At 37.1% G+C, this 9,781-nt stretch overlaps 1 long non-coding RNA gene across 1 annotated transcript in view; it reads right to left on the minus strand.

Annotated features, from left to right (window-relative positions):
- Window positions 1-2,888, minus strand: part of LOC116653234 — a 10,515-nt gene extending 7,627 nt beyond the window's left edge. The window contains exon 1 of the long non-coding RNA XR_004306765.1: window positions 2,724-2,888. This is a non-coding gene — a long non-coding RNA (uncharacterized LOC116653234). The remainder of the gene's footprint in view (window positions 1-2,723) is intronic.
- Window positions 2,889-9,781: the final 6,893 nt, after the last annotated feature.

Consider the following 9,781-nt stretch of genomic DNA (forward strand, 5'->3'; position numbering starts at 1 on the left):
GAGTTAACTTCAGTGGATAAGAACCACATACATTTTCTCAAGCTTCTTGGAAGATAATTCAGTAGTTTACTGGAGTGCATTAAACCACAGCACATGTATGTTACACCCATCTGAAGTACTTTGGTAGCTCTGTTACAGACAGTATTGTAGCTGAGGATAATGCCACTCTGTCACTTGTAGAGTTTCACTAGGTGCTGTTCTTTTTTCTCCTGAAACATCCTCCTGATATGGGGAATAAAACAACATACATGGGTAATCCAAAAACTATTGAGACATTGTTTAATAAAAATAAATAGAGGAGTGAAACCCAATTCTGCTTCTGTGCTTGTGTTTCGGTCTGTATGGAGAAACAATTTGCACGGGGAGGAAATGATCTTGATTTTTGCATACATAAAGAAAGGCTTTATATTAGCTGCTGTTACTCATGAATGGACTCTAGGGACTAAACTAGTTTGATGAAAAGGAGAACTCATTTCTTATCAGTAATTAGCAGTGCAAATAGGGTGTAGAAGATGAGAATAAAAGAATGAGGAAAAAAATATACCACCTTAAAATTATATAAAGTGAAAATCTTCTCGAATACTCTGTGTGATCCTTGTCTATACTTTTCAAAATATGTTCATTTTGAACTAATACGAAGAAGGACAGCAACTAAAATGCAAAGGGGTTTGTGTATGAGGAAAAATGGAATGCGGTGATTTCAGCGTGGAGAGACAGCTGAAGGGGGGTAAAATAAAATCACAAGTGACATGGAGACAGAAAACAAGGAACAGTTGGTTATTGTCTTCTCCACAAACAACTAATGAGTTTGAAGTATAATTATGATGCAGCAAGTTCAAGAGGAATAATAGGACATATTTCTGATGCTTATTCATAATGTAGGATTATGTTTGCTTGGGAATGCTGATGATTACCTTGGATTCACAGAGACTTTGAAATTTTCATGGTGTAAAGGTGTCTTTAAAATAGGGATGCTACATGCTGTATGAAGTTCAGGAATCACTAAACACCAAAAGACTGTGCCTGTGTAGTGGATTTAGTTAGATTTCTGCCTCATGCAGTAAAGACTTTTGCTGTCAAGTTCTCCCATATTTGGTCAAGATGTCCACTGAATTATGTCAGGGACCTCAGAATCTCTTGAATTCTTTATAACATCATACAACAAGCTAATGATGGCACCTCCTGTGTATTTCCCCAAAATAATAAGTATTTGTTAGGTGTTATATAATCATTGATTACAAGAACACAAATAACTATCAGGGTTCTCAGTCATAGTAAAACTGATACAATCAATCTCATTACAAGAAATAACATTTAAACCAGCATCTGAGTATAGAGTAAAAAATTTTAATTTCAGTTAATTGTCTGTCCTTATCTACAGCAGTGAGGCTATTATCGCAAAAACAACTTTCTGGCTCTTTTAAATTTGCGGAGACTACTGAAAAAAAAAAAAAGTAGATATTCAGAAAATCATAGAGTTTCCCAAGTTGGAAGAGACCCTGGGAAGTATCACTTGTCACTGGCCTCCACTTGGACAGCACTGATCATAATACTGTGGCTGTGATCATTCAACAAATTCCTTATCCACAGAATAGTTTGTGATAGCGTATCTATCTAGCTATCCTTGCCTTGTTAATCATAGTATGTTTGCTAGTGGTGATCTGTAATAAATAGAAATCTTTGACAAATAAAGCTTCTGTGCCTCTATGTTTTACAAAATCCTTTGAACCCACTGTTGTAGTCTCTAGATAAACCCACATCCCATTTGAGAGTGGCACTGATTATACTATTTTGCCAACTTAGCAGCACTAGCTGTGGGAGAAGACTTTGATGGTCATCCACATGAGTATTTGATGACTTTCACTGTTTTGTATTGGACAGCCATGATTGTGAATGCAGAAATCAGGTTAGCTGTTCTACTGAAAATCATTAAAGAGTTGCAAGGCTCTTGGTGATAGAATTCATTTCTTATTTGGTAACAGCTTGAGGAAGTGTATGTATCACAAATGTTTGCTACACACTAATTCACTAATCATTATTGCACTGGGAAGATTGCCAGTAAGAGAAAAAGCAGTAATTTCTACACTGAAAATAGACTTATGTAGTTCATGCCCTACTTTCTTGGTGAAGCAATGAATGTCACACTGCTTTGCCATTTTGTAAATGGCCTGCTCAAAGAAATACAATCAAGAATATGCTCAAAGGTCAACTCCTGGCAAATTTCATTACTCTGAGGCATGGCCAAATGATTAAGCAGCAGAGACTCTTATTCTAGGATAGTTTAGATCAGGCAGTTTTCTTGGTATCTTGTCTCTTAAGTCTGCAGTCAAACATAATAGGAAAGAAGACAGGGAGTGAAATATGTAATTAATGGTTACAAAGACTTAAAAAAATAAGGTAGTTCATCTTTGAAAAAACAGCATAAAAACATTCCATAATAATGATGCACAGAGTATTTCAAGCCCTGATGTTGCTTGCTTGTAGATATCAAAGTGGCAAATGTGCAGCTTGATGGCAAAAGGTTGAATTTCCCAGATTTAGATGCTGCAATTGTAACCTACCTGCCTTGCCCAATCCAGCAGCAAATAGCTACTTTAAGCTTATTGCATTGAATTCTGAATTGTACTTAAAATGTGACAAATTGCAGACCCAAATCTCTTCCCAGAGACCTTCTACTTTGTCAAAATAAATGGTAAAAGCAAAGTAAGTACTGAATCTCTTACCCTGTCTTCTCTGTTGCTTGTTTACCTCCAGTGACATCCTATGAAAAGAAAAAGGAGAGTTGATAGTTCTCCCAGGCCAATATCTCATGTAAAGGAGAATTTTTTATCTGCAGAAAAAACACCAGAGACCAGGGGACAAGATGGATGTGAAAAATTCAGATTGTCAGAAAGATGTTCACAAGAATTTTACATGATCCTTCAATCAACAACAAAACAAGGGGATCCATGCAAGGATTTGCAGTGTAAAAATATTATTGTCATCAAGAGAATATTGATAGCTGCATTTTGAGTAGTTGGGAAGGAGAATTACATGTGCATTAGCTCAGAGAATACACATTCTTATTAAATTCAATCATTTTAAAATCCTTACTCGCTTCTTGTCCTCATTTCACCCTAGCCAACTTTCTCTTCAGACAAATAAAAAAATCTCTAGCCAACAATGAAAACAATACTTAGTTTCTATGGGATCAACAGGTCCCAGACAGAACAATGAATTACATACTTACATCTAGAAGTAAAATTAAAGAGAGAAAGGACACTTTTCTTTACAACACTCAAGAACAACTCTGGAATGAATGCTGAATTGAATCCTTACCATAGAATCGTGGGAGTGCAAAATGTATTGAGAATTAAGATTTTCTCTTAGTTTTTCAGGTTTCACAATAGTTTATTTAAGTTTCTTATTTATTTATTTATTTATTTATTTATTTATTTCTGAAGAACTACATTAATTCCTGCTTTTCTTTTTGTTGGCTTTTATTGTTTAGTTACACATAAAAGCAAAAAATAATAATATCCTAGGCAATACAAATATAATACAGCCAAATCTCACAGATTTCAAAGTCAGGAAATTATAATGCCATACCAACGCATTTATTTGCTAGATCCTGAATATTGCCTGATATTGACAGTAATTCATTCATCAAGCATAATTCTTGTTATAAAGAGTGCAAAAGAAAATATTTTCAGAATGATCTGGGATACACATAGTTATTCGCAATAGACATAAATTGATGTAGATTAGATTTATGCAGTAACAGGGCAGAATTTTGTCTTCTATATTTAAGATCCTCCCTTACAGATCCCCAACCTAACAACAACCCAATAAAACTTCAAAGCCTTGCTTTGAGCAGGAGGCTGGAGAGATGACCTCCTGACATTCTAAATTATTTTGTGATTCTATGATTCTAGCTGCCCTACATAAAAAAATATTTTCAGAAAATCACAATCTTAGCAAGAATTAACACTGATATAAGCTCTGCCCCAAAATGTTTGTTTTTAGAGATGTAATATTGCATTGCTGATGCATTCAACCAAAAAGTAAAGTTAACCCAAGGGCCTTCAAGTAGGTCAGAATTCTTTATTCTCTTCCTACTGCCCTCCTTCTGTGTCATTCTGAAGTACAACTGCTTTGATCCTATCTTACATCTTTGATTTTTCTGAATAATAAACATAACTTTGAAAAAACAACCTCTACAGAAAAGTTGGATGCTGTTGTACATAATATTTCAGCTCTCCCCGAATGTTTAATTCTAAATCATTTGAAATAATTAATTCTAAATAATTAAGATGCCTGCTATAAAGATCTGAATATTTGAAGAGGCTATGTACAGTCAGTGAATCCCAGTGTAAAACTATGGTGACTTTTACATATATCATCACAGAATGAGTGCCACTGCTCTATTGCAGAATGGCAATGACAGTGGTTATAGGAGATCATTAGTTCACTAAGTTAAAGAAAGTGGCCAAATATAGGAAATTTGCATACTTGAAGGCACAACCAATTAAGTAACAGGTTTGAAGAAATGATGGAGATTTTGTGAAATTAGATGACAGGAGAGACTAAAAAAAGCACATGTTTTTAAGTTTTTTGAAAGGGTATTAATAATGTGGAATTCAGGAAGCCTGTCTCCAAGCATAAGAGAAGAGAGAGGAGAGAAGAGGAGAGGAGAGGAGAGGAGAGGAGAGGAGAGGAGAGGAGAGGAGAGGAGGAAGGAGAGGAGAGGAGAGGAGAGGAGAGCGAGAGGAGAGGAGAGGAGAGAGAGAGGAGAGGAGAGGAGAGGAGAGAGAGCAGGAGAGGAGAGCGAAGAGCGGAGAGTGATGTCCAGAGGACGTAATGGTGATGGTAAGTGTGATGATGCGGAGAGGCGGTTTGATGCAGGTAGGATATTTGAGAGGAGTTGAGTGTGATGTGGAGGGTGTGGTGAGTGAGAGTGGGAGGAGGAGTGTTAGTGATTGACGGACGATTGGGATATGGGTAGGAGAGGAGAGCGATGAGGGAGAGGAGAGACGAGAGGGTAGGAGAAGGAGAAGTGTTATGTAGGAGAGGAGAGGGAGAAGGGAAGAAAGTGAGGAGGAGGAGGAAGAAGAGGAGGGAGAGGAAGAGGAGGATGGAGAGGAGAGGGGGTAGAGGAAGAAGTACAGGAGAGGAGAGGAGAGGAGAGGGAGGAGAGGAAGAGGAGGAGGAGAGTGAGAGGCAGAGGAGAAGGAGAGAAGCAGAAGAGAAGAGAATGAAGAAGAGAAGAGAAGAGAAGAGAAGAGAAGAGAAGAGAAGAGAAGAGAAGAGAAGAGAAGAGAAGAGAAGAGAAGAGAAGAGAAGAGGAAAGAAAGAGAAGAGAAGAGAAGAGAAGAGAAGAGAAGAGAAGAGAAGAGAAGAGAAGAGAAGAGAAGAGAAGAGAAGAGAAGAGAAGAGAAAAGGCTTGGAAGGACAGGATCTGTATGCTAGATTGACTGAAGTAAAGCTTAAGTTTTGGAAATCTTTCTTTGCACCTTCTGTGTTACAAATTTCAGTGATTAGACTGCAAGACAGACCCCTGGGAGAGGATATATATAGCAATAAGATTATTTTGGGACATTACCAAATATCTGTGGATCTTACCTGCAAAAAAAATGAAGGTCTGTTGAAAACTACAATATACGCCCCGAGGTATGAAGATTAAATGGAAAGATCAAAGGACATAGCTCAGAACCATTAAGAAGCCCAACAAAAGTTTCAAAACTGCTTCAATGGTGCAGCAAAGTACACAACTTTGTACACGGGAGCAGTGTGTTAGCACCTCTCATTATAGCTTGAGTAGCTGCTGTTAAAAAACAAACAAACAAACAAACAAGCAAAAAACCCAGCATTTTCTAAGTTGACTGAAAATAATCGGTCATAGGCTCTTCTCCATGTGTATATTCCACACGAACCACTCCTATAGGGTGGTTCTATCCTATAGAGCAAATAAAATATATATAAATATATAAATTTATAAAAAATTCCTACACTGCAGTGAGGATTCCACATATTATAAAACAACTGGGATCATTTCAATTACACAAAAAGATCTCCTTATTTAATTTTATTTTGAAAAAGGATGGCCATTGCTTTTAGGAAAAGAAAAATAAATGACATTTATTGTAACAAAGTTTTGTGCACATAATGTTTCCAGGAGTTTATTGTCACAACAAATAAAACTATCTTTCCTATTTCTGGTCTGAATATTTTCAGCCTCAGTTTGTAGCCACTGGTGGCTTCTGTTTGTCTGCTGAACCGAAGTATCTTTTAGAATAGCTTTTCCATGCCTCATATATAAGGATCCTTAACTCTCTTTCTGCAAACTGAAGGGAACAAATGTCCTGAGTCTTACTAATAAAGTGTATTTTTCAGATCAATGTCACTTCTCTCAACTCTTTGCGCCATTTTATCAATATCTTTTAAAATTGGGATGTCTATGGGCTCCAGTACCAGACTGCAATATTTCAGCAAGAGCAACATCAGTGTCAGTTGCAGGAACAAATACTGTTCATTTTCCCTGGCATTTCCCTGCAAAATAGCTACTTTAGATTAGACTAATTAAATTTTATAGTGATTCAACATTTCATTTTTACAAAAAAATAAGATTTTCAATACAAAATATTTTAAATCCTGTTGGGATTTTGTGTCTCTAAGAACCCATGCTAAATTTCATTATATTGCTCTGTACATCTGTAACATTTAAAAGCCACACATGTTCAGATTTGGAAATTTTCCAGGCTTAGATCATTAGAAATGTATTGCTTCATGAAAGTGTTGGTGGGAATTACTTGGTGTAACAAAAAAAAAAAAAAAAAAAAAAGAGGAGATTGATAGATAGCAACAGTTTCTTACCCCTTTTCTGTCCCTTAGATCACATAGAAGAAGCCCTCCAGGATGAAGGAATACAGTTGTTAAGTCAGCTAGAACACACCCACAACACTTTTCCTGGTCAGCCTAAACTTCTTGTCTCTTATTTAAAAAATAGCACTGTCTTGAAGAAAGGATTCACAGAAGCTAGGAAATTGGAGGGTAATAAAAAGTCCACAGAAACTGAGGGTAGAAGGGAGTTAGAGATAGTTTACAGAAGCAAATATGTAGAGGCCACTAGAAGAATGGGATAGTAACAAGCTAGGATTAGGACAATGCAGGGGGCAGAGGAGATAAAGGGTCTGAGAACAGCTCAAGAACACGTGGAGAGGAGGTGATAAGATGATAAGGTGGTCAGAGAGCAAGTTAGAACTGGTTCGGGTGCTACCTCTCCCATGGGGTTGAAAGTTTACAGTGAGTAACACTATGAGCCTTCTCAAGGAAGATAATGAGCCTTCATCCCACGACCACCAGGAGGGTACCCCACTGCTCACAATGCATGCACAAATGAGAGGGACATGCTAAGGGGTTCTTGGAAATATAATGAATATGTATATGAATTCTGGGAAAATCATTGATTATGTATTAGTTCTGCCTATATCTGTACCAAGCTTTTGCCCTACGGTGTGCAAGTTAGGAGGAGCTATTCTCCTTGCACCAGGGTGTAAGCACATCACCAATTAAACATACCTGTTTTATAACTACTTTGTGGCTATAGAGTTTGATTTCCACATGCCAGTCTGATAACCTTGTTGAGCACAGGTGACTACAACTGTTATTGTCTTGCTGAGTAGCAATACCTCTGTTCCATATAGCCAGTCCTCACTACAGAAGTGAAGTCACCATCCCTGAATGTGTTTTAAAACTGTTTGGATGTGGTGCTGAGGGATATGATTTAGCAGAGGGTTGTTAGGAGGAGATGGAGGTACTGCATGTAGTGTCTTCACTAAGGAAGAAGTTATAAAAAGAGATCTGAAAAGAGCTAGCTTATTTTTGACAGCCAAAATTGTTTTATCCACTTGAACAACAATTTGTCAATTATGCATTCACCTATAAGGTACAGATTTTTTCCTACAAGAAGACAAAAACTCACATAGATATTTGAGTTGATCCATTAGATCTTTTTAATTTTGGGACTGATTTTTTTCAGTCAGCATTTCATAAGAAAATGCTTGATGAAATGCTGTGTATGCTAGTACTGGAATAAAGCACATTCCACCTCTGCTGTTCACTTTTACATATGACATTTAATGCAATGTCATTCAGGTTTCATTAATCTTTTTGGATTATTTACAACAAGGTGTTTCTCTGAAGTGTCAAATTTCCTCACACTGTGGAAACACAATACAATTAATAGTGGGTTACTATTCTTCAGTCTGAAATATATTTTCCTATAGTATTTCCAAAGCCAAAGAAAGATATTCACACTTTTCAACCTGTTTATATTTAGAACTTTCGTGCCATGTTACTTTTCACATATTTCCAAGTTCAAACATGCTTAAAATCTTTTCTCTTTTGCAATTACAGAGGCATAATCATAAAAAGTGTAAAGCCAAAGAAACAGCACTTGATGACTCCTAAATTGGAAGTATTTAAAGGTTTCAGAAAAATACTCCAGGATATATCCAAATTCACATAACTGTTTTCAATTACTACTTTTTACAATCCAGTTTTCATTTCTTACACAAGGAAGCTTGATAAAATAGAACAGAGCTAAATCTCAAGAGTAAGAAAGAAAAAAAAAAATTTTTCCCTCCCAATTTTCCACCTCAAAAAAGCAGAACATTGAAAGATTTAAATGTGCTTTCTCTGTATTAATCCCATGTGATTCCTTTTGCTCTAAAGAATTTTCTACATCCCTTTAAAATATCACACAGTTTTAAAATGCCTTTGAATACATGTAACTAGCTAAAATGTATAACATTTGAAAATTAAGCTGAAACTTCTTTTCTGTACCTCCTTCCTCCAAGTCCCCAGTCCACTCAAAACTGAAAACTTTCTTTTTGACAATGCTATTGTAAACTCAGTCAGAAGGTATTTAACGCTCCCACTGAGTTAGGCTTTAGTTTGCTTTCTCTTTCAAAGGGCCTCCCCCACAAGCTCTGGCTCCTTGCTGGAATGTGTTGTCAGAACTGACTTAAAAGGCTGCAGTGCCGTTTGTGTGTAATCAATATCACCTCCAGCAAACAGGAGAAAATGCCATTAGCCAAAATATGGCCTTCTACAAACCCTCAACCCAGTTCCTGACAAGATGAGCACCTGAGTTCCTGCCTTTCTTCAGTCTCCCCAGCAGTGCCTTGTCTCATCTCCTTCTATGCTTGCTGCCTTGTTGTTGGATAGTGAAACTGGCATGAGTGGTTTTGAGGAAGAGGTCATCATGGCAGCTCTCTGGGCTCCAAGTAATGAAGGCAGGGAACTGGGCAAGCTACCTGCCACCAAAAAAAATTGCCTATATCCTCTCTGCAGCAGCTCCCCCGAGAGCAGAACGAGGCTTTGGTTGGTTTTAACATATGATCTGCCCCAGCAGCAGGGGTCAGAACATCAAATGTAATGAAAAGGAGAACCTGCTGTCTCATTTAGGTGACCTGAGAAAGTCGGTGAAAAAAAATTCCATCTGAATGAGGATAATGAGTTCTGTGAGTTACAAATAGAGTGGGAATTCTCTATGCCCTGTCCTGATAAGGGCAATTAGAGAGGCATTATCACAATAAAACCAAGTGTTTTTCAATAACCAGGTGAATTTCTAGGGAGTGTGCTAGCGCTGACAGATCCCAGTCCAAAGAAGGCAAAGGCATCGACTGAATAAACATTTTCTTTAAAGAAAGAGAACAGGAAAGTGCACAACTTTAATGATGCCTTTAAAAACAAAAATAACAAAAAAAAAAAAATAACAAAAAAAAAAGGCATTAGGTAC

Source organism: Coturnix japonica, chromosome 3 (assembly GCF_001577835.2).
Source record: "Coturnix japonica isolate 7356 chromosome 3, Coturnix japonica 2.1, whole genome shotgun sequence".
Taxonomy (NCBI): domain Eukaryota; kingdom Metazoa; phylum Chordata; class Aves; order Galliformes; family Phasianidae; genus Coturnix; species Coturnix japonica.